Here is a 27,523-nt window from a genome sequence, read left to right as displayed (position 1 = left end):
ATATGTTTATATGCATATATTTACACTAATAATATTTGAACTTGTGTCGATTAACCGAAATTGCTCCATAAACACAAGTTTGTGCTATGAAAATTTACTAATCTACAAATGATTTTATATTCTTTCTAAATTCAAAATATAAAAGTGTTTTGTAATAAAATTTTGTTTTTCTCAAATGTTCATTTACAAAATTCGTTTCATGTTTTTATTGTTTACCAGCATTTCAGCCCGGCGTTGCCCGGGCGTTTGGATGTGTATGTTGAGCATAAAAAAGCGGTCAATTTTTTAACTTTGACCCCTATTATTAACCCTTAACATTTATTGTTTGGGGCTCCAATCAAGTTATTAAGTTAGATCCATGTTCAAGGAACCTATATCTAAAGTTTCAAGTGTTTAGACCCAAAATTAGCGGAGGAGTTTAGTAGAGTTTTCGAAGGCCAAATTGTTGAACTTTGATCCCTTAACAGCCAAATTTCTGGCCGAAAATGGATTACAAAGATTTTACCAAATCTCAGTACCCTGTATATCAAATTTCGAGCCTGTAAACTGAAAATTAACAAAAGTTATTGCGTAGGGAAATGTACACACACAGACACACAGACACACAGATTCACACACAGACAGACACTTTCACTTTTATAGATATAATAGATACATAAATATATATGGAAACAATTTGTGTTTACTATAAGCTTTTTATGCAAATATTATGCAAGTATAAATCATGTAAAATATCTGCATGAATATAATTATACGTAATAGTTAACTAAAGATGATCATCCCATAAGAAAACCGAAAAAACTATTAGGGAATTAATTAAAATGAATGTTTAAAAAAATATGCAAATTAGCTAGATCTTTTGCAATGCCACAACTCATATATAAGAAAATTGTATTTTCTTTTTAAATAAATAGAAAAGAGGTTTTTTAATAAGAATATCAATACACACAAAAGAAAAACGAATTTATAGGAGTATAGAAGATAGATTGTTTATGTGACCCTTCTATTCTCTCGATGTTTCATTATTTCCATTCTATATGCATGCCTATATATGTAAAATCAAAGTCGTGCAATAAATTTTGATCAAAAAGAAATCTTGACATAAGGCTTAGTAATATTACTTGATTTTCATTTTTGTAAAGAACAATCGAAAAATAAATGCAAAACTGTTCTGTTTGGTTAATTAAATTTACTCGTGCAAGAACAAATATTGTTTTAGCATGAATATATATTTGAAAAATATAAATACTTAATATTAAAGCCTATCGCGATAAAGGCATGTTCGATATTATATATAGAACATTAAAATAAGACAAATCGAAAAATGAAAAAGAAAATATTCTTTGTTTTCTACATTGTTATATTTTTTATATTCTTTTATATTCTTTATAGTTTTTTCTCATTTTCTTGCTCCCCTCCCCGACAAAAGAAGAGTGGACCTGTAAATTTCCCCTTGTCCGTCCGTCCGTCCTGCCGTCCGTCCGCACTTTTGTCAATAATTATGCCTTGGAATTTTTGGAAATTTTGCACAAACATTAAACATGATTTGAGTAAAAATAGTAACAGAACAGATTTTCCGGGAAAACTCCGGTTGACCCGTAGGAGTGCCTTCTGCGTTAAAATGGCTAAAATTGACATTTTTTTGCTTATTAAAAAAGATTGATGCCTTGGATTTTATAAAAACTTTCTGAAAAGTTGTAACTAACTGATTTCTATATAATTTTGTTTGTCTATACTTCGTGATAACTCTTGGGTGTGCCCCAGGGGCTCTTTTAGGGCTTATAAAAACACTCAATTTTGGGGGTTAATTTACCATATTTGTCCAAAATTTTCTGTGTATGTCTATTTAGCAGTTTTGCTTGGTGCTGAACTCAAAGTTAAATATGTTAAGGCCTTGGGGGATTTGGAGGCTCAATGGGGGGGGGGTGATGAATTTAGTCATTTCTTTTTTTTTTTTTTTTTTGCATGGTGCAGAACTCAAATTTACATATGTTAAGGTCTAAAATTACACCGCTTGTTCATTTTCACCAGGATTTGACGTCTCCTGGGGACTTTTGGTGCTAAAGGGGGGGGATGCTGAATTAGTAATTTTTTTATGCCTCGTTCACTGTGCACTAACAGAGGGCCATGCATGCTTAACTTGTTATACTCATATTTGCTCCCAATCAAGAAACTTATTCAAAAGACACGTTGCTCTTTCTCTACTCTATCGTTATGCGCATGGGAGCGCTCGACTGAGCTTCAACCTAATCTTTCTCCTTTGACGACATTAGCAGCAAAACTCATGTTTCTGATACAATTAAAAAGACATTTCATGTCTTCCTCTGTTTGCCTAATATCATATTAAATTCTCATGAACAGAGTTTCTTTCCACTCTGGAACATATTACCACCGGGCTGCCTCCCTGTAGACTACAACAACGGCATCTACAAATCCAGCGTTAAAAAAATACTGGTAGTTATGCTATTATATATATATTTGTATTTTTATATCTTTTGTTTGAACATTTGCTATACTAATAAATAATTTTATTTTTCATCATTTCAAAGTAGCTAACGACACGGACTGACAACTTGGGTGTCCAAAGTTCGAATCCAGTTCGTTCCACAAAAATAAATTTCACTTGGGATGTTGGCAACCTTCACGTGATACCTCTTGTAAATACTTGGTGTCTTCCTAGAAATGATTCTGACCAGAAAAATATCGGGGAAACCAATGTCAACAATAGAATCTTCGTATTCATACGATATAATGATGATGATCATTTCAATTTGTTATGCATATATGTGAACGTGTGCACGTGTGCGCGTATTGCGCGTGTGTGCGCTCGCGTTCGTGTGTGTGTGTGTGTGTGTGTGTGTGTGTGTGTGTGTGTGTGTGTGTGTGTGTGTGTGTGTGTGTGTAATATATATATAACACTTATTAGAGGATTGGTAAACAAAATAAAAATCCCACAAAAATAGCAAAGAAACAATCAAGCAACTTTTATGTTTACACACCTTTTCTTTTCAAGTTTTTATTATTATTATTATTTGTATTTATATCTTGTTGCTGCGTATCGTCTTACAGAGAAACGGCTTCTGAGTTCGACTGGTTGCCAGGAAATTCCTAAAACGGTCACAATATGGAACCTGCCATCTTATACAGATCAGCTTAGACTTTAGCAGCAACACCAATCATTGCTGCAGGTAGCCGGTACCTGCAGACACAAGACCTTTACCGTTCCAATCACCCCCTCCACACACACACACACACACACAACACCACCACCACCGTTGCCTGTAACTGTTGGCCAAACGTGATAACTTTCCCCTTTTCTAAAATTATCCACTTGCTTTCTTTGCTGCAACTTCCTTGGTTGCAGGAAGTATCTTTTAAGAGATTCGGCTTCGGCATATTCCGGAAATGAATAAGCGTAATATATTTCGGATGGAAATACTATCACCATTACCAATAATAATAATAAGAAGAAGAAGAAGAAGAAGAAGAAGAAGAAGAAGAAGAAGAAGAAGAATTTGGGTAGACTTATTGCAACCCAAATTACAGTGAAAACCAATAGTTGCTGGCAGCGCAGCGATAAATCAATGGCAAGCGGCTGTTGCGATAACACAATGTCATTTGCTAAGTGCTTCGAAACGGGTGACGCGTATTTGGAAGTATGGGTATACTTATTTTCACTCAGACTCCAAGTAACATTATCTGTTATTATCAGGAAGTAATCTCTGATGATGAGCTGTGTGAGAACTTCTAGTAAGAATAATAATAATAATAATAATAATAATAATAATAATAATAATAATAATAATATGAATATGAATATGAATATGAATATGAATATGAATAATTTATTAAATGATTTTTAAAAAACATAAAATAGAGTAAAACAAAATACCTCAAAGTGATGACACCAGTATAGACAAAACAGTCGATAAAGGTCAAGGAAGATGGAAGAGGCGAGAAGCAAAAGCACTAACCAAACCTCCATTGGAATGGTACGAAAAATACTGGGATCTTGGGGAATGCTTATTGCTACCTAAATCCCAAAAACGAATTGCCGTTGCCAGAAATAAATCAATGGTGAGCGGCTACTGCGATAAAGTAATTTGCGATATTTATCAAAAGTGAAAAATACTGGAAATCTGAGAAGACATTTTGTTACTCAGATTCCAGGGAACACCTCCAGTTATTGTTACTGAGCAATCACTAATGATGACTTGTGTGAGAAGTCCTTTTGGGTTCAAAATAATGATGATACTCTCAGCGATTTCGACGTATGAGGTCCGCCACGGCTAAGTTGTTCGGAAATCCACACAGATGATTTGTTTATAGTGGTGAAGCCGTTATGCAGAAACAACTACATTTTTTGGGTATAACTGCTAAACTCAGTCGGTGCAATGACAGAGCAGGCAGTAGACCTCAGGTTTTGCGTCAGATTTTTTTCCTTCTCCTAGACGCGTGTCTTAACAAAGACTAAGGCTGCATCTCTACCAGCGAATTAAATGTGCCCCCAGATACCAACCTGAAAATTTCTACGCACAGCACTGTACATCCAGCGCTTAGTATTCCCAGATAGTCACCCATGTGATACTGGCTAGGCTATTCGTTGTTTAACTTCAGTGATTTGGCGAGAACCAGTGTGTCAACGTGATTATGTCCTATATACTCGTATATATTTAAAATATATTCAGTTACTAATGGAGATTTTGAAACACTCTGCAGCCGAAACTATACTATTGCTTATAATAATGTACTATTTACTTCTCTTACTAATGGAGATTTGGTAACTGCCTGTCTGAAGTCGAAACTGTACTTCTACTTTTATTAATGTATTATTGTATTTCTATTAAGGAGATTTTGTATCTGGCTGTTTAAGGTCGAACGTATATTACTGGATCTATTAAAGTACTATTACAAATAGCGATTTTGTATCAGTTCACCCGAAGCTGAAATTATACTTTTATAATTCTGTTGCTAATGGAGATTTGTTACCTGTCTGCCAGAAGCCGAAACTGTATTGTTTTTTCCTTTTTTTCGGTTTTTCTTTCAGATTAGACACATGGGAGTACGTCATAAATTCAAAACAAGCCTTTGGACTGAGGACCCTCAATAGACGCAACAAGTAGTATTCACGAACTACTAAACTTTACGACAGCATATACACATTACCATACGCGAACTTACAAGGCGCCAGCCGAAACAAATATGTATGCCCATCTTTTTCTCACAGATACCGAAAAGGCTCATGGACACTCTAAATTCTTATTACCTACTAGCAGGCCGCCTGACATTGCCCGGTCGTAAAATAAGCTTAAATATATTTTGATTAATGCAGATTTCGTATTTATTATTATACTATATCTGACCCAATATAGCAATGATTTCAAAAGTTAAACTCGGAAATCGAAACTACCACCACCGAGATTCGAAACCAAAATGCTTAGCTTACGATTTACTTTTTACTTTGACATTAATGCCTGAGCTATGAAGATATGTTTGCTGCAAGGCTAAAAATTAAAACATATAAACATTATAGCATATTACGTTATGCATGCATATTCGTAATGCCGTTGTTCGACCTTCACCTGGCAAATTCTTTTTTTTTTTTTTTAATTTTCACACATTTACACCAATTTCTCCCGGCTAAAACTCAAATATAAAGTTTAGCATGGGTTCGAATACCCTATATATTATATCTGTAGACCAAAAACTGATAGAGGAGTTTGTTAGGCAAAATTTTTAAATAAATATATATACGCATACATAAATATATATAGGAAGAGTTTTGTGTTTATTATAAACTTTTTACGCAAATATTACGCAAGTATAAATCATGTAGAATATCTGCATAAATATAATTATACGTAATAGTTAATTAAAGATGATCATCCCATAAGAAAACCGAAAAACACTAATAGGGAATTAATTAAAATGAATGTTTAAAAGAATATGCAAATTAGCTAGATCTTTTGCTAGTGAATGCAATTCCGAATACCTATATAAACAAAGTTGTATTTTCTTTTTAAATAAACAAAAAGTAGGAGGTTTTAATGTGAATATCAGTACACAAAAGATGATAGGAGTATAGATTATCTGTTTACTTTTGGTTACTTAACAAATTGTCAAATACATTTGGTATATGTTGGTATGCCGATGGGGCTGCTCAAGCACTTTATACAGGTCAGAGTTGTTGGTGTCACAGTTCTTGCAGTGGGGGAAACCTAAATACCCCCAGTTAGCTCGGCTAAGGATCTTTTTTATCCTGGCCTCCAAAATCAACAGAGATTAGAACATTCCTATAAGTATCCGGTCCCTGTTGATTTTGAGGTGGGAGTTTAGTTCTGTGTAGTTCTAGGAGGTCCACCCTCACAGGCTTTGCTTTCTCTCTTTAAAAAATGGTTAGTTTATTGCTAATCGAGTTAGGCGCCCTCACCGGGACATGACGACGGGGTTGCCCAGGAACTTTTTGCAGGCCAGAGTGCTCCTCCCCTGAGACGTTGACTTTTCAACCACACTTTCCGACCCTGGTGTCTAAGTTCTTGCAGTGAGAAAGAACTAAATACCTCCAGCTCAGCTCGGGAGTTAGGACCGCTCTCATCTCGACTTGACGAGACTCAAGTGTTGTGGGGATCAGGGGTGGAAAAATTCACTGTTAACTGCTGCCTGCCTCCTGGGTTTCACCTCACAGCCTGCCAGTCCAGTTCCTGAATGCATAAATCTGCGTCAACTCCAAGTCACTTCCAGCGACTCTAGCTTACTTATGTGGCTTCCAGCTCACTCTTACAACTTCCAGCGACCCCAGCTTACTCTTGCAGCGACTTCAACGCCTCCAGTGGGCTCCTCAGCTCACTTCTGCAGTTCCATTGACGCTCAACTTCTCGTTCCAGGGCCCACTGACGACCATCTACTTGCTCCAGTGCCCACTGACATCTAACTACTCGTCCCAGTGCCCACTGACGTCCAGCTACCCGTTCCAGTGCCTACTAACGCCAAACTGCTTGCTCAAATGCTCACTAACATCCAGCTACCAGTTTTAATGCCTACTAGCCCAGCGTCCACTGGCGTTCAGCTATCCGTACCATTGATGCCCAGTTATCATTTCCTACATAAAGGACTCATGAATTTCAACTTTGCGAAATGCCCGTTGTCGTTCCTATTGATTTTGAATTATATGGCCGTATATTTTACCATTTATTCCTTAGTAAAAATGAAACGCGATACACAGCGTTTTAGACTTCATCTGTGGTTGTCATCCTTCTTTGTTATTGCCGTTACATTTTTACCTTGTGTCTACTTTATTAGCTGTACGGTCGATTGCCACCTTCACGTCTTTCACTCCTCTGCAATTTAAGGAGTAACCTCATTTGCATATTCTATTAAAGATAATCTATTTTAATAACTATGTCCATATTATTAATTGTTTATTGTAATAGAATTATCTTCATTGTTCTATTTAGAAATATTATTTCAAGTTGATTCATTTATTTTAAATTTAATTTATATTTAATTAATTTTCTATTATTATTATTATTATTATTATTATTATTATTATTATTATTATTAGCCTATACCAGTAGCCTTTATAAACGGAAGTAAGTTTATTTATTTAAACTGTGAGAGTTATTTCCTCTTTAAGCTATTTCCCGTTTTATTTTCATAGACGAAAGTTGATGTATTTTACGCTTAAACAAATCCAAAAAGTGACCGTAAGAAGTTAGGATATCGGTGTATCTTTAATTATATGTGACTAAACCCTCCACTCACCATTTTTCCCAATCTGGCAACGCCTGGTATATACAGCTAGTATTGGTTATGTGAGTACGCCCGAATTCTAGCTTTTCCCGAGGCGAAATGAATAGCCCCATCTTTGACGCTGCTACAAATGAACTTCCGTCCAGCAACCTCCCACTCTTATACATGAATCTACATTACAGTTGTCCTTAATAAATATTTGAAGTGCCGTAAACTGGGATGACTCTGGCCACCTGGGGTGACTTTAAGTCATTAAAAAAAATACAAATAATAATGCCCAAATAATATATGATCTCTGCATTATAAACATAATTTCCAGGTTCTATACGATTTCATAATTTTAAGGGCATATTGTGATGCAGCAGCAAATATTTACTGCGGAGTTATTTATGAATTATTATTTGTATTGTTTTTTTAATTCCATTTTCACCCCAAACAAGGCACAGTGCCACTTTGGTGTAGGGGACTACTATCGAGGACAGCAGTTGCAGGGATACTATGTAGGGAGTCGAGCAGCAAGATGTCTATTCACATTACACTTGAACTCCTGCATGTCAGTACAATTAGAAAAACATGAACCAGGAAGGGAGTTCCACAGTCTTGCAGTTCTGGAGAAGAAACGCTTAGAATAGAAGGCCGTCTTACATGTAGGGATCTCTACTGTGTAGAGTGGGACTACGCTGCTTGTCGAGTTTGTCGGGGATATTTACGTCGAGGGGTTACAAGGGTCTGTAGTTCGTCAGAGCATCCACCATTAAAATACTTGTAAAACAGGCAGAGGGGTGCAATATTTCGTCGATAGGACAGTGGTTGTAGCTTGGATGACAGTTCAAGACCTATCACGTTTGCGACTCTCTTTTGGACACTGTCCAAGAGCGAGAGACTAGTAACAGGTGCACCAACTCAAATGCGCCAACAATACTCCATACATGGGCGAATGGTGGCCTTGTAGAGGTACAGGATACTTTCTAGCACGGTAGAGAGAGCCCACCATTTTCACAGCGGCCCTGGCAATGCTCTCAATGTATCTGTTCTAACTCATGTTCCCTGTGAACGTAAAGCTGAAGAGTTTGAAAGAATTATTCTCAGGTAACGTATCTTTAGCCATAGCTATTAGTGGTTAAGAAGATTTCTTGTAATTATTGAAGGAGACAAGCTTAGTCTTGGCAGCATTGAATGTGACCATATATTTTTGTCCCCATTCTACAGATTCGAAGTCTTCCTCTAGTGTTTCTGCGACTTCCTTAGGTATGTGTTCATTTGTTTTCCCCTCGTGCCTGTTATAAAGCGTAGTGTCATATCCGTTAATGTCTTAAAGTCACCCCAGGTGGCCAGAGCACCCATCTTACAGTATGCACATGTCTAAAAGTTTGTTATGAATTCTTCATTTTTCTTTTTCTGTACAAATTATTCGTATAAGTTATTTGCTCATATAATTAGTTTCACAACAGCAGAAATGTAAGGGGGTGATGTAATCTTTTCGAAAAAAAAAGTGTCACAGAAATCGATATAGCTTTCAAATCACTACAATGGATTATAATGAATTTATGTCGAAAGTGCAGTATAGTTAACGACAACAAAAAAAAGAAATGTCAAAAATACATTTACAACAAATATATTTTACTAAACGCAAAAACAGAAAAATCTTTTTTCACTTTTGGACCTGTTTTTAAGTGCTTGTTTGTGCTTTTTTCAACATTTTGTATCCTTTCCTAAAAAGCTTTACAACACGAGGTTCAAGATTGCGTCGTTTCTTTATTTGATGCGAAGATTCGATGTCGTATGTTTATCAACTAAAAAATCCAAAATCAAACAAAAAATAAAATGAATAACTGTTACAATTGATCAAATATTTAATTTTCCACTGATCTGTATATTTAAAACTTACTTGAATTCTTTTTAATTTCTTCTTTATTTGATAATACTTTGCACTGTGCTGGCAAAATTTTCTGAAAACCACGCGAATTGGCTAATAAATACATACTTAATAAACATTGCCATCATGTGGAAATTATATAGATAAGAAGAAAAGTACATTTTCTTGCCTTTGGTAGCAGTTATTAGTTTTCTGTTTGTTTGCTCGTTTCTTTACCTCTCTTTTTTATTGTTAGTTATACTGCACAATTGCCGTACCTTTCGACAGCCTTGCAATTCTCACTTCCATTATTTTGATCCTTAGTCCTCGTATTCCATGAGTGATGTTTCTGACAAAGGAGACAAAATTGCTGTTTTCTGGGACCCTCTCACATTTATAGTTGGTAGTTTTTTTTTTTTTTTACTTTAAAGTAGTATTTTATAGTGTCTTACATTAAGTGGCTTTATGACTTGTCTGGAGCGATTTCCATAAAAATAATTTAATAAGTTACTATAGAAATGATTTTTGTTGGCAGAAATTAATATCATATGACTAACAAAATGTATACCCACATGATATATTAGTAAATAGTGACGCAAGACGAGCAAACGTAAAAATGGTACTGAATAAGCTACTCTATTTCTTTCTCCGTTCTTTCAGCTTACTCTTTCATTTTCACTTTTCTCCTGCTTGTTACGAGTGAAAATGGGACACACTTCTCTGTCTCAAAAAGAAACTCACATGTCCGTGTGAATTCAAAAATTTTTCAACCGATAAGATGAATTCCCAAGAGTTTGAATTATATGCATAAATATGGCTAATGAAATCCGCATTCTCAACTGTATAAAAATGAATTGCAAAGAATCTTATTATAAAAATGAGTAATGGTTGATAAAAGTTAATATTTCATCATTTCTTAGAACGGAATTGACTTTCCTATAAATAATTTTTAAAAAATCAACCTTGTCATCATTTCTCCAAATAAAATAGCCCTTCCCAATCATGCCGTCTAAACAGCTGTAGATCATAACAAGTACACACAGCAAATGAAAACAACAAAAAACTCCATTGCGGTTACACAATTTTCACATTTAACTACGTACATACGAGTATACAAAACTTGCATAGCTTTTTTTCTATTATTTATTTATTTATAAGTAGTAGTAGTAGTAGTAGTAGTAGTAGTAGTAGTAGTAGTAGTAGTAGTAGTAGGAAGAGGAGGAGGAGGAGGAGGAGGAGGGGGGGGGGAGAGGAGTATTTCTCACACAGCTCATCACAGAGATTGATCACTAACAATCGGTGGTGTTCCGTGGAGTCTGGATGACATGCCTCCCCAGATTTCCAGTTAATCTCCATCTCTTTTGACAACCTTTGCAAATGAATTTGCGTTAACGCAACAGCTGCTTGACATTGACTTCTCGCTGGCAATTACGATTGGTCTTTGCATTTCTTAGAATTTGTGTGGTAATAAGCCTCCCCAACGTTCCAGTTCCCTTTCGTCACCCATCCAGTTCTCTTTCGCACGCTTCTCGCCTGTTTCATGCGGTGTCAGTCGATGCCAATACTACATTACTTTTTTAGAGAAGGGTAGTTAACTAAAATTTTTCGGTTTCAATTCTCTTGGTTCTACGTGGTGTTTCTCTACCTTCTTGTTTTATTTCTGTTGTAATTTCTATCTGGTAGATTATTGCTCGTAGCTCATGTGGATTATTTTCGGAATTCGAAGGTTTTCCTTAAAATTTTCAGTTTTCAGATGTCTTTTGTATAATCTCAGTTTTCCCCTTGATTTCTATTTCTTTTAATCTTTTTTCCACGTTATTTGGGACTGTTCCTAGTGGTCGTACAATTATTGCTATCATATTGATTTACTTCTTGGAAAATACTAACAGCGCAACTGAGAGAACAAATCTACCACTCCTTGAATAATCTTCTTCCCAATGAACAGAAAGGATGCCAAAAGGGCAAAAAAAGAGGGACACATGATTTGCTACATATAGATCAAAAGATCCTGAAGGAGTTAAAAATAGGGAGTAAGAATTTAGCTATGGCATGGATTGACTACAAAAAAGCATACGATAGGATCCCCCAAGCATGGATAACAGAATGCTTAAAAATGTATAAAATACCAAGCAGTATCATCAACAAAATGCAATGAGAACATAGAGACTGGAACTGACAGCTGATGGACAACACATAACAGAAATTAACATATAAAGCGGCATCTTCCAAGGAGATTCACTATCACCATTACTGTTCATCATAGCCATGGTGTACCTGAACAATATACTGAGAAAGTGCCAAGCCGGATACAAGTTCTCTAATACAGAGAAAGAAATGAACCACCTGATGTACATAGACGATCTGAAACTTTTTGCAAGGATCGAAAAGGAACTAGAGACACTGATAAACACTACCAGGATATTTAGCCAGGATATTCAAATGGAGGTTGGTATGGAAAAGTGCGTTCAACTAGTTATAAAGAAGGGAAAACTGGAGACGACGGAAGGCATGGAACTAACCAACCAAACGGAAATGAAAGCACTAAGGGAACAAGACGCCTATAAATACTTGCGAGTTCTGGAAGCAGACACCATCAAAGCAACAGAGAATAAAGCGAGAATTTGGAAAGGAATACATCAGGAGAACAAGAAACTTATGGAAACTAAATCATGTAGCAGAAACCTAATAAAAGGCATAAATACATGGGCAGTATAACTAGTAAGATATTCTGAGCCGTTCATAGGGTGGACTAAAGAAGAACTGAGACAGCTCGATCAGAAGACCAGGAAACTCATGACTATGCACAATGCAAAGGATGACGTTGACCGACTCTACGTGAAAAGGAAAGACGGCGGGGAGGACTGGTTTGTGTAGAGAACTGTGTCAATGACACAAAAAAAAAAGAACTAGAAAAATACATAATTCAGAACACTGAAAGGATAATTATGGCAAAAAGAGACACTGAAAAAAAATCAACAAAACAGAGACAACGGATAGCACGAAAAAAAATTGGGAAGAAAAACAACTACACGGAAGATTCTTAAGAATGACAAAATATGAGAATAACGATAACACTTGGACATTGATGCGAAAAGGACACGTAAACAGAGAAACTGAATCCCTAATAATTGTAGCACAAGATAACTCGATAAGAACTAACCACGTCCGAGAAAAGATCGACAAAAGACAAGGAAACAGCAAATGCAGACTCTGTGAACAAAGAGACGAAACGATGAACCATATAGTAAGCGAATGCAGAAAACTGGCCAAAGAAGTACAAGAACAGACACGACCAAGGTCAGTACACTGGGAATTATGCAAACAACCTCATCTCGAACGCACAGACAAATGGTACAAACATAAGCAGGCAACACTACTTGGAAACGACAATCACAAAATTCTAGGGAGCATGAACATACAAGCAGATAAATCCATCCAAGCAAGAAGACCGCATGGCGTAATAATTAACAAGAAAGAAAGGCTCTGCCAAATCGTAGACTTTGCTGTTCGAACTGACCACAGGGTGAATATCAAAGGGGCTGCCAGTGAGAAACCAATGGTAAGCGGCTGTGTCGATAACGCAAATTCATTTGCAAATGATATCAAAAGAGGTGGAGAGTACTGGAAATCTGGGGAGACTTGTTTTTCACTCAGCTTCCAGGGAATATCACAGAGAGATCTTGATGACCTGTGATAAAAGCTCCTTGTGAGCCAATAATAATAATAATAATAATAATAATAATAATAATAATAATAATAATAATTCTGATTTCGCTTATGAACGTCTTTCTGGAAAGGGATGGGATTCATTTCCAGAGGATTTCCCTTAATCCCGGCTTCAAGTCAGGAGCTTCAAAGATCAAGGGTTTTCCTAAGGATGTTGGTGGTACCTATAATTGCAGTGGTTTAAAGGCCGCCTAAAACATCGGGGATTTGTAGTTTTTTCAATTGTCCTTCCAGACGACTTTATACTACTCCTAGTGTACCAACTATGACCGGTATTATTTGTGTTTTAACCCCGTGTATGCGCCTTATCTCCAAGGCCAATGGAGCATAATTGCTCCACTTCTCATTCTCCTTCTCTCTCACATTCCTGTCCCAGGGTACTGAGAAGTCTACAATCTGCCATTTTTTTGAGACCTTGTCACTCTCGACCAAATCCGGACGATTATGTTGCAATTGCTTGGTCGTTATAAAACTTTTGTCCCACCATACCTCTACCTTGCCATCCTCACTTGTTCTCACTTAATCAGGCACCTCCTCAAACCATTTTCCAGCACATTTCACCCCAACCCTCTTGCACACCTTCCAATATATCCGGAGTCCCATGCGATCGTGTCTTTTGCGGTACTCTCTCTAGGCCAGTCCATTACACCCTGCTGCCAGGTGCGCAATTGACTCTGAGCTCTTACCACAAATCCGGCATTCTGCAGCAATTTCCTCTCCTAGAACCACTTTTTTGAACAATCGTGTTCCTAATGCCTGCTCTTGTGCTGCACAAAAAAAAAAAGCTTCAGTACTCTTAGCCTGATACCCAGCTCTAAGCCATTGCCATGATCTTTCATCAGCTACTTCTGCTATATCCTGGAAGAACCTTCCATGCATTTTCTTCCTAGCCAGTTCCTCTGTCCTTTCTCTATCCATACGTTTCACATAATCAGCCTTGGTCTCATATACCTCCACTTCATTGGCCACAACCTTAAGCATCCACTCCCCACTTCTAACCACATGCTCCTTCAGCGACATCTCCTCGGTTCTAACACAATCTTTTACTCCCTTTTATCCTCTCCCACCATCTTTCCTCTTTTGATACAGCCTTGCTACGCTACTTCGAATGTGAAATATACCAAATATTGCTCAAACTTTTCTTGTTTTAATATCCATGGCATGCAAATCCTTGTCAGACCATTCTAACATTCCCGCACGGTATCTCAAAACACTGGCTGTCCATGCATTTACTGCTTTTATTAGGTTTCCTCCATACAGTTTCGACTTTGCAATTAGTTTCACTCTTCTAAGATACTCATTCCTGACTTTTTCTTTCATTTCTTTGTTCATGATGCTTACACCCTCCAGCACTCCCAAATACTTATATCCTATATCTTCTATTTCTTTCATGATTTCTCCATTTGGCAGCACTATTCCATTCGAATGAACCTTTACTCCTCTTTTCATCACCAGCACCGCACATTTACTAATCCCAAACCCCATCCCAATGTCTTCTGAGTATGTCCCCACAAGTTGTACCAGTCTCTCCATTTCCTTTTCATTTCTACCGAATATTTTCAAATCATCAATAAACAGTAGATGGTTGAGGCGTCTGTCACCAGATCCAAAGTTATACCCCAGTTTTTCTCTCTTCAAGAGGATGCTCAGTGGCATCATTATCATTACAAAAAGAAGTGGCGATAACGAATCTCCTTGAGATATCCCACGTTTAATGCCAAACTGACCCATCTCCTCTCTGTTTGCTGTCAACACCGTTTTCCATTGAGCCATACTTGTCTGCAAAAGCCCTACCACATTATCAGCAAACTTCTTCATCAATAGTATTTCACGTATCCATGAATGAGGAACCATGCCATAAGACTTTCTGTAATCGATCCATGCTACGCTCAGATTTCTCTTCTTCTTCTTCTTCTTCTTCTTCTTCGCATCCTGCATTATTGCTTTATCAATTAGTAGTTGCTCTTTAGTACCTCTCGAGCCTTTCCGGCACCCCTTTTGTTCGTCAGGAAAAACACCATTACTCTCTAGATGTTCATAAATTTCCTCCACAAATATTCCAGCCAACAGTTTCCACATAAATGGCAGACATGTAATTGGTCTATAATTATTGGCATCTGTTCCTTTTGCAGGATCTTTCCTAATCAGTGTTGTTCTTCCCTTCACAAACCAATCAGGGACGTCTCCCGACTGTACAACCCTTTGCAGAGCAGCAGCTATAGGTGGATAAAGGCATGGGAACTGTTTAAACCAGAAGCCCATCACTCCATCTGGACCAGGTGCCTTCCAATTTGTCATCCTTCGTATGCCAGCTTTAACGTCATCGATGGTTATCTCAACGTTCTTCATCTGCTGCATTTCTGATAGCCTTTCTCTGACCTCTCCCAACCAGCTAGCCTTCTCATTATATCGCCCTTCGAAGGACCAAATCCCACTCCAGAACTTCCTTGCATCTTTTGCATTTGGAGTGTTGTTATTTCCCGCCTGTTTACTACCATTTAATTCTATATACAGCTGAGACTGATTGTTCCGGAAAAGGTTGTTCTGCTGAAATGCAACACTTTTTCCAACAAAGTTCCTAATTTTTATACCACCAGTGTGGACCTTCTCTTTCAACATTGTTAGAACGTTCATCGTTCCCTTTTCCAGCAATCTATACCTCCTTTCAAGCTCGTCCTTAGCTTTCTGTCCTAGTTTAACTCCTTTTCTTATTTCTTCGATTCTACCAATGTCTTTCCGCCACCGTTTAATACTTTCTTCAAGCCGCCTCTGCCAGTGTGGCCTTCTATCCTTCATTTTTCCCTTTTTCTTCTGTAATAAGCAAAGACGATTCGCAATAACGTATGACGCTGCATATAGAAGCCTGTTAAGTTCCGTAATCGATATCTTCTTTCTTATAATGTTGTGAATTACTCCTTGAATTATTTTTACCTCGTTTTTCACTTTCCGCCTATCACTACTCTTCATACTTGGAATCTCTATTATATCGTCTCTAAGAAGAACCTCTCTTAACTTCTGAAGTAATTCGTTTTCTACAGAAGTCAAAGTTCGAACTTCATCACCACTTCTCCATAATCTGCTCCTTTCACTAATAATAAAGGTAATTTCATATTTGTATGTAAGTCATTATCTTGTACCGATTTTTTTTCTTTTTAATGGCATTGCCCGTTCAGCAAAAATTCAATAAGAAGCGTACTTTTAACAATTTCATCTAATGTTTTTAATGTGTTGAACGTTAAACTCGAACTAAAATACGGGCTACGATCAAAGTGCAGTATATGTTCTGTCAAAAGATGGTACAATAATTTCGTGGGTCAACGTTCGCGCCGGACGTCCATAAAATGAAAATATGTCACAAGATATGTTCTCAAATTCCATTAGATAGAGTGAGTAGATGAATATATTTACACTCGAACAAAAGTGGCATAATAATTTCGTGGAATATGCGTTCGCGTCGGACATTTGCAGAATGAAAATATGTGTCAACACGGTAGCAATATATAATAGATGAGGGATACAACTGTGGACTTTCCATGGGTCTCACTAGTCTTAATAATGATACATTCAGTCATTTCTTAGGCCTACATACATTATTACATTTTACACCCATTTTGAAAAAGTGAGCTCGTCCGATCGCCTAAGACGAAATGCAAAAAGTAATTAGGGAATAGTTAATACTGTTGTTTACCAAAAATTAAAATTTTAACTATTTAAAAATGAATTTTTCTAAAATTGAATGTCCTTATGTAAAATAAGGGCTTTGCTACTGTCTGAATTTTCTGGTCAAAACGCCAAAAGATGTCGAACAGCTGACCCAATGAAGTCGCGGCAGCCAACGTCATTTAAGAAAAAATTTATTGGCGCTTCTACAGAATTGGGACGAGATTTTGTAGTCGATAAATGGAGTTTTTGGATTTAAAAAAAAACAATGGTTTCAACTGATTTTCGTCAATTCTAATAAATTACAATGGTAGCTTCCAAATTATGCATTCAAAATTACCTAGATATTACTGAATTATTAAACAAAACAACTTTAATCGTGTTAACAGGTGAAAAATTGTCGCAGGTGAAAAATTACCTCCCTTTTGAAGTCTCCTGTGACTTATGATCGTCTTTATCAAATCATATTCTTATTTTCGTTAATAAATAATTTTCTACTTTATCGATTTTCGTATTTTTTAATCATCTTAAAAATACGACGAATACGTAGATAAAATTGTTTACATGTGTAATTCAATATTACGATTTCCGAAATTTCGTCCCAATAGTGTAGAAGCACCCATTTATTTGTTATCATTGATTTGTTATAAAAACAAATGTAAATATTTATCTTAATTTGAACAAAAATCATAAAAAAGAAAGGCATTATATAAAAATGTTTGCAAACAGTTGCTTCTTATTCAAAAAATAAATATTTATTCGCGAAACTTACCTTACAATGACTGTTTTTTTAACTTGAATATTTATTTGATAAAACTTTGGTAACAATTGTCCAATAATTATTAATCGCATTTTCTTCATAACAAAAATAATATTGTTTTCATTTTTTAAAATCAATTTTTCATTAAATTACTTCTGTAATAAATGCGAGTTTATATAATAACAAAGAATTTCATCTTCGTGCGTGCCTTATCATATTTCACGCATGTCTAAAAAGAAAATAAGATCGTCCAACTAGCAAAGACTATGATATCGCTAAAGTGAAAATTCCGACTTTACTATTTTCAAACTTAATTATTTCATAGACTAAATGTGCACATTTTTAAAGGGGGCATTAAAATCAATACATGCGTTTTATTGATTTGAAAATATTTATCTGAAATAATTGTTTTACGGTAAGAACTTAAAGAATATTTACTGTATTAAAAAGAATTAAGCTGTTACAATATTAAGTCAATACAGAAAGAAAAGGCATATTTATTTTATTTATTTAAAGAATGTTAACCTAACAATTATTTTTTCGAAAAAAAAAGGCATTTATTTCTTAATAGTATTGGCTCAGATGGACAATTATTATTTCAAAAGAAATATTATTAACTGCAAATTATACAGATTGATGTAAAAAAAATTGGTTTGAAATGCTACCAATAACAAAATAAGTTATTCTTCGATGATTAAAAGTGTAAAAAGTTGGTACAAACCTGTTTTTGTGCAGCCTGTAGAATCCCGTGCTGACAAAAAGAATGAAGAAAGAAAAAAAAGAAAATAAGCGACCACCTTTTCTCTTTATATATTGATGTATAATCATTCTCTTTATTTGCTGTATTTAACTTTCTTTTTTCAATATATTTGGTTCCCACTAAATATCGATTTGTTTTTCTTCTAAAAGACAGGCCATGACACTTATTTTTATGAAAAAAAAAGAATATTTTTTTCATTTACAAAGGAATAGTATTATTAGCAGTAAATTATACAGATTGATGTAAATAAAAACAGCGTGAAATTTCCAAGACTCCGCTAGTATGATAATTATACTCTATGTCAATTTCATGTTCGGACGTTATCATTCTTCATATCTTTTTTTTTTTTTAGATTGGATCGGCAGATGATGCAGTAATATCATAAGCATCGGACGTCCATAGAATAGAAATCATTTTTAAGCACAACAGCAATATACAACGGGTGAAGGATACAACTGTTGAATTTCCATGGGTCCTGCAAGCAATATTATACACTAAGCAGGTCAGCTTATTTGGCACAGGGGTAAAAACTTTGACACTTTCTTACACTTGGTGAAGGCTTGCTCAGATGCTGGAGCCTTGTTTTTCAATGAGAATTGAATGAGTAGAGTAATCAGTGACGGCCATTTTGCTTTTTATATCAAGTAAAGTTCCAGGCCGATTTTAAGAGGTTCCATCTCCCAGATATTACCTCCTTTTTCGTAGGGAAGAGTTTCGTTTATCGCCGGCCGGCTAGCGGCTCAAAGCGTTTCAACTGGGAAATGTTAACGGATTTGTTCTGTTATTTTGTTCTGATCAAAGTGCTTCGGAAGTTGGTTTCCCTCGCTTTTCGACCTTGTGCCATACTTCGCTGCAGTGGAGGGCAAAATAAAAACTCAATTTACGTGGCACAAAGATAGCCATACTTGAACTTGTAACAGAATTTACCCGATGAGTTGCGGCGGCTCCAAATGAAGGTAAACATTATTTGTGACATAAATTATTTTTAAGCAAATACAGTTGGGAAATTATTCACGGTAAATAAATATACCTGCGTTTTATGTTAAATATTAAACGTTTTAACGCAAATTTGTAAAAACAACATAAATTGTTTTGGTTTTTACTAATTTCCCAAATGTGTTTCGTTTTAAATAACTTATTTGTCGATAGTAACGTTCACCTGAAATGAGTTCACAGCGTCCACATCAAGCGATTTACCCACATCGATCGACAGGCAACATCTTTCGCATAATTCAGGCCCCCCCCCCCCCCGCTTCTTGCGACGGATAGCGTCACAGGGATGAGCCTTTGCACTTTCCAACACTATTGAATGGCTTGCTCTGGGGCCATACCTTTTTTGCATGAATGAGGTATGGTTCGGGTCGGTCCGAGAAAGACACTTGCCCAAGCATTACTTCCTCTTTCGAGATGTCGATTGGTTTATTGCTGATCACGTGATGTGTCCTAGCGGGTCTCTCTCTATCCAGAAAGATAGGTCCCCTCCATTCATACATAGACACGCACTTCATATCTACCTCTGATGTAAGTAGAAAGTTACTGAATTTATCTTACGTATGATGATACGTGATATCAGTTTAATCCCAACTCAGAAATGAGCAAAGGATTAAATATAATCTTTAACGAATTTATTCAATAATATACAGATTAAAAGGTAAGGTAGAAACCGTTGCATGATGATTAAAGTTTGTGATGCGATTCACATTTTTGTTTACTTCTCAAACTGTCATGGTAGACCTCGCTTCTCAATGGCGATAACTTTTCCTTCTTTAGTCCAAAAGAAATAACGCTATTATTTTGTTTATTTTTGTTAGGTTATACCTAACACTATCCACTAAGAACAGTTCTATGCGACACGAAAGAGTATACTACATTCGATTTCTCACAGAAATATTGTTTTTTTTAATTCAATTTTCACCCCAAACAAGGCACAGTGCCACTTTGAAGTAGGAAGCTACTATCGGGGACATAAGTTGCACAGATATTATGAAGGGAGATGAGCAGCAAGTTTTCATTTTATTCTTTCTCAAAAGTATATCTTTTTTAAGATATTTTTATTGTTTGCACGTTGTCCTCATCTTGGTTATTATTGTTATTATAACAACATCGTTTCGGCAAGTGTATCTTCCGGCTTTCTTCATGCAACTTTTGTTGTAGTTTGTAACCCTCTGAAGTAAATTCTTTAACATCTTGAATAAATAGATAAATTGTCTTTAAAACCACGTTAAGATGCAAATATCTTATTAATAACTAGCGGCTACGCCGCGTCGGCACACACAATGCCGAGTCAAACACAAAATCAAGTACACTGAACGTTGTCTTACCATCAACGCTTACCCTGTGAACTCGGAGTATGCGAAATTCAATTATGCACAAAAAATCACTGAAAAAAATTACCCTAAGGGTAAGGATAATGAGTAAACGTTAGATAAAATGAGGGTTAAAGTTATTACGAACCTGCCAGGATTCAAACCTGGAATATTCTGATCCGTAGTCAGACGCATTATCCATTCCGCCACAAGTACTGTCCGTATGCCGAAAGATGTTACCGCGACTCTATACAGACAGTGCTAAATTCCTGTGACATGGGCAGATAATTTTTTCGACAAAGACGAAACGGCTCCAAAACCCTTATTTCGGGCTTTTTGTGTGACTCGGCGTTGTTCGTTACAGACCATATATAGATAAGGACAATCTAGGGACTCACTCCTTTCAGGAAAAAAAGTATTTTTCAATTCGGTGCATTCGTTCGAAAGTTTTATTGGTATATACACACACATGAATAAATAAATAAAAAATTCGAATAATCTATACTATTAACAAAATTCTAAATGTTTATTTACATTTAGAATTTTGTTAATAGTATAGATTATTCGAATTTTTTTCTTTAACTTGGCTTTTTCTTATTAATTTTGGATAGTAAAATATCCATCATTAGAGGGAAGCAAATAGTTTTTTGTTTATTTGTTTGTTTTATTGTGTGTGCGTGCGTGCGTGCGTGTGTGTGTGTGTGTGTGTGTGTGTGTGTGTGTGTGTGTGTGTGTGTGTGTGTGTGTGTGTGTGTAAATGACATGTCCGTGACTCATGTTTTAATATGGAGGCTCTGTGCAGATGATGTTTTGTTTTTGTTTTTTTTTTTATTCAATTTTCACCCCAAACAAGGCACAGTGCCACTTTGAAGCAGGGGGCTACTATTAGGGAATTAATTAGCGGGGTCATTATGAAGGGAGAAGAGTAGAAAGATGTTTGTTAACATTACACTTGAACTTCTGCATATCATTGCAGTTGGGAAAGCAGAATCCCGGAAGGGAGTTCCAAAGACCCGCAGTTCTGGGGAAGAAACTGTTGGAGTAAAAGGCTTTCTTGCACCTAGGGATCTCCACTGTAAAGGGATGAGACTTAGTAGCTTGTCGGGTTTGTCGGGGGTAGTTACGTCGGGGAGGTACATGTGTTTGCAGTTCGTCAGAGCATTCACCATTAAAGTATTTGTAGAACAGGCAGAGGGATGCAACATCTCGTCGATGGGACAGAGGTTGAAGCCCAGATGACAGTTCAGGACCTATCAGGTTTGCGACTCTTTTTTGAACCCTGTCCAGGAGCGAGAGACAAGCAGCAGATGCACCAGCCCAGATGTGACAACAGTACTCCATACATGGGCGAATGGTTGCCTTATAGAGGTATAGGATACTGGCAGGCGTAAGTAGTTTTCTAGCACGGTAGAGGGAGCCAACCTTCCTTGCAGCAGCCTTGGCAATGCTCTCAATGTATCTATTCCAGTTCATATTCCCTGTAAACGTTAGGCCGAGGAGTTTAAAAGAAGTACTTTCAGGCAATGTGTTCTTGGCCATTGCTATTGGTGGTAGAGAAGGTTTCTTGTAGTTATTGAAGGAAACAAGCTTAGTCTTAGCAGCATTGAATGAGACCAACCATTTTTGTCCCCATTCCACTACGGATTGGAGGTCATCCTCTAGTGTTTCTGCCATTTTCTTGGATATGTGTTCATTTGTTTTCCCCTCATATCTGTTATAGAGAGTGGTGTCATCGGCAAATATACCCATCTCCGAAACAATATTATCAGGGAGGTCGTTTATGAATATCAGGAACAATAGAGGTCCAAGGATAGACCCCTGAGGCACTCCCTGTTGTCTCAGTAGTCGCTGTAATGTAACAACGATTGGCAAAGAAACTCTTAGGAGCATCTTTAAAAAAAAATTTGAATTTTGAATGAACAAACAAAAGTATATTTGAAATTACGTTAAGATGCAAATATTTTATTAATAATCATCTGATTTTCTGTAAACTGAACTTTATTTTATTTACTAGGGAGAAAACTGTTTTCATTCTACGCCTCATGTTGTCTTGAAATATTTTGTTTTAGTTATTTTTAAGTTGTTTTTTTTTTAGCGAATTACACTCACCACAACATACACATATAATTTAGTGTACAATAACTCTTAATCAACTGTTGTATATGTCGGACCTTATACATATAATTGTATCTTTTTTTTTTGTTTTTGTTTTTATTATTAATTTTAATTAACCCTTCGCCTATCATCTAATATACCTTTTCTTCATTTTTACTACACATGAAACATTATTTTGTTTCTGTTGAAATATTGAATACTCGTACGGAAAAAAAACTGAGATAACACCGATTTCTAAGAACACTGGTGGTTTATTCTTTTTGGTTAGACCCACCAAAGGGGCAGATAAATTCGTGTTCACTACGACTGACATAATTCCAAATGGTGTTTGGTATAAAGAAGCTTTGACCTTTACACAGATTGGTAATCTACGATAAATGAGTTTTACCACTAATCATAACTTGTTTGATTTTACTTCAGTTGAAGTTCTCAGAAATCAAGGGAACCCATTCCTAAGACTAACATTTTATCTCTATTTAAGATACATAGATATTCGAATAGTCCATTAAAGTTCTTAAAATCTCAAGAAATTTGGAATATCGTTTTCCTCTCCTCAATTGATCATTTAAATAAGTTATAGTATACTTTTCTTGTGGTCACTTGATCTTGCTAGATTCCAGGACAAGAATTACATTTGTCTGGTGGAGTATCTAGTTTCGTGCTGTTACTTGAGGTGATATCATTTGGAGAAGGTGCACTATTCATCATAAAAACTAGTATGGGTTAACCATGCCGGGGAGATCTGATTTGTGCCGTGGATATTATGTGATCTTGAATATTTAGTCAGGGTTTACTTGTAGAAAAAGTATTTTCATGACAGGTTTTCCTGACAAACTCCTATACAGAGAAACCTTAGACAATCGAGGCTAATGTCTAGTAGGCATTCAAGTTCTCTCCAGTAGACATTGCATATTTTTATGTTCTTTTATATGTCGTTACGTGTCCATTTGCACTTTTCAACAGCATTACGTTTAGTATATATATATATATATGTGTGTGTGTGTGTGTGTGTGTGTGTGTGTGTGTGTGTGTGTGTGTGTGTGTGTTCGTTTTTTTTTCACAGAGTAATGAAATTAACGTGTGTAATTATTAGGGCTATGACAAGAGCATATTCTTTTCATTGTTTTGACTCTCGAGTATATATCCGACACAGACACAGTTAATTAACCGAGAATAACATCACTCTATATAAAAGCATATAAGATATAAACGGATACACACTCGAGAGTGAAAACAATGAAAAGAATATGCGAATTCTACAAGTTAAAAGGATTGTCTAGCGTGGAATCAAATCTACACTACCCGTTCTTTTTTATCACATCGATGAGGTGCAGATAGTTATTTAAGTGGTTGGTGTTAGAATAGCCAAGACTACAAATCGAATGCTCTCTAAAAAATAAAGGTATATTTCAAATAAACGCTACTACGCTTTCCTAACAAAATCGGTTTCAACTATTTCAGAAAAGGAGAAATAAGAAAATTACAGCAGTACCCCTTAATTACGACATTAAGAATTAGTAGCAAAATACAGTACAGTATATAATGCACGTGTATATAATCAAATAACAGTATAAACAACACCGTAAGGCGGGTCAAATACCGTAATTAGAGGCCAGAAAAAAACATCGTATTTACATTGTAACCTAAGAAAAAAAATTCTAGGACAATCGTATCCCGGAGTTCTACTGTATTTGAAAAAAAGAAGAAATTAATAAAAATGACGGTCCCGTGACGAGTTTTTAATTGTGCTTTGAGTTCGTCGGAGAATATTTGATTAAAGTACCTGTAAAACAGGCACAGGGTTGCACCATTCCGGCGATGGGACAGGGGTTGAAGCTTGGTTAATTATGCGGGGCCTATTGTACTGGTGACTCTTTTTGAGGTAGAACTCGTGGTAGATGCACCAGCCTAGATGTGGCAACAATACTCCATACATGGGTGAATGTAAAGATACAGCAGAGGAGAGTTAGTCCATCTTCTTCGCAGCATCCTTAGCACTATCTTTACTCTGTTTGTTCCAATTCATAAAGGACGGATATCTATGCAAAAAAAACCCTACTATAAAATATAATATTTTATGTTAAACGTTATCACAAACGCTAAACGAACTTTTCGCATATGTTTTTCACAAACGCGATTTTGCCCGTGAGCGATCAAGAATCAAGTGAATAAACAAAGTCTTTTTACATATTTTACATGCATCTATTACACACTGTGGTCTGAAATGCTACCAAAATCCACATAAGTTACTCTTCTGTGATTAAACGCCTTAAAATTGGTACAAACCTGATTGTGTGCAGCATGTAGGGCCCCGTGCAGTCAAAAATAATGGGAAAAAGGAAAGAAAATGTCTACCCTTTCTTTTTATATACTTGCGATGTTGTCACCTAATATGCAAATGAGATGCTTTCGGTTTGAAATTTTTTTTAAAAAGCTTGATTTTTCAGAGACTGCGTTGATTTTTTATTTGGACATTGGTATAGAAAGTCTTGTCAGCAGTGCGTCGTGTTTTGGAGTTAAGAGTTTTGACAACAGAGTGTCAGGTTTTGGAGTAACGAGTTTTTGGCAGTAGTGTAGAACAGTTAACACTTGATTGTTTTAACCACAACTACGTGCTTGGTCGTTGGTCCGTCATTCTTTTTATCGTTGTTTTTTCCATATACGGTCGTTGAGCTTCTGTTTAAATGAAATCTGCTTATACATGGAAACATAATGGAGACTTGTTGGCTTTCAAAAGTTTAATTTAGGAAAAGGTTGTTTGTGGGAAGAGAGACTAATTTTCCAACTACTTCTTGTTTTTTTTTTTTTTTTTTTTTTTTTACTTAGTCTTAAGATGATTAACGTATGAGTAGCGTTTCGAGGCAATATTCACTTAGACTCTCTACATTTTCAAACGTATGTAGCCTTTCTCGATTCCCGACTCCGATTAACTAGAAACTCTGTTCTACCCCCAGAACACGTGACATCATTTCTATGTAATATCATTCGACACCTGCATTTGTAGTACATTTTCTCAAGGGAGACAACCTTTGACCAATCCGTTTTACTCACGCCAACTGTAGATGGGTCTATTTCCGCTTGTTGCCGGATTATCCTGATATGTAACCCTCGCCAAAATTCATACTAGTTAACATGATCTGTACTTATTGGCGTAGGGTCGCAATATACAATGTAAAATAACGATCCCACAATATTTCCGCTCTTTACACGCTCAACCGTCACGATTTAAAGAAGAGCTTTCTATTAACAGAATAAATCTATTGTATGTCACACACAAAATCAAAGAATGTCTTATTTCACGGTAGCCAATTATTCCATCTTTTGTTTACGTCTCTTGTCATTTCTGTCGCAGTTTTCTGGCTGTGTCGGTTTCCGGCTTTCTTACTGTGTTATTTCGGGCATAAATGATGTAACGTATTTAACACTAAAGACAGAAATGTTTTCGTATGCACATAATTCCGCCTCGGCAATTCCCGCTTTCCTCACAAAAGATCGCTACTCTCTCTCTCTCTCTCTCTCTCTCTCTCTCTCTCTCTCTCTCTCGCCTCCCCCTCGCGTTTTCCACAAGGGAGATAACCCAAGATTATCACGACGACGCTTTATATAAACACGGACAAGACAAGACCACCCGGCTGTGAATATTTAGATTCATGTCTGTCGATAAGACATTTAAGACAATTATGAAGAGTCACGTCGATGAAGAAATGGCGAGTATTTTTATTTTCTTCTTTATTTCCGTTTCTTATTTATTTATTTTTTTAATCTTTTTTTTTCTAATTTCCCACTGGAGAGCGCAGACAACCATCACGTATTATTGTTCTACGCGCCATATTTCAGTCCGTTCAAATTGCGTCTGTGGCAATTTTAGCATGAAGAGAATTTATTATACCGGGTGTACCATGGATGTGGGTCAAAGTTTTAAAAAAAAATGAATAATAATAATAATAATAATAATAATAATAATAATCTTTTTTATGAGAATCGCTCCATACAGGGCATGATGTCACTTAATCTAAGGAACTAAAAATATATAAATACTACTACAAAGTCAAAAACTAGCCAACGATAAGTGTTAGATAAATAGCTTTCAACCTCGAAATCAGCAATTCTTTCGCTTTTGTCATGGAATGTGAAAGTTTAAGGACAAAATAAGGAAGCAGGAGTTACGAGGTCGCCAAAAGTAAACAAAAGTTCCACTTTCTACTCTCATAATGTCTTATAATATACGTCAGGGATGGTGATTAAAAAGTTAAAATACTACTACTAATAATAATAATAATAATAATAATAAGAAGAAGAAGAAGAAGAAGAAGAAGAAGAAGAAGAAGAAGAAGAAGAAGAAGGATGAGGAGGAGGAGGAAAAGTTCTGTCACAGACCACAGAGTGACGATCAAGAAGGCGGAGAAGCGGAGCAAATACACGGAACTGGCCAGAAAGATCAAAGGAATCTGGAAGATGAAGAAAGTAAAGATAACACCACTAATAGCAGGAGCGCTAGGAACAATATCAAAAAAACTTTGAAAAAAGAATGAGAGATATTGGTATCGGGGGGGGGGCTGAGAAGATACAACGGATAACAATAATGAAAACTG

This window comes from Euprymna scolopes, chromosome 29, assembly GCF_053919585.1.
Source record: "Euprymna scolopes isolate OS-2025 chromosome 29, ASM5391958v1, whole genome shotgun sequence".
Taxonomy (NCBI): Eukaryota; Metazoa; Mollusca; class Cephalopoda; order Sepiida; family Sepiolidae; genus Euprymna; species Euprymna scolopes.
The sequence above is the reverse complement of the archived record's forward strand: the minus strand, read 5'-3'. Positions refer to the sequence as shown.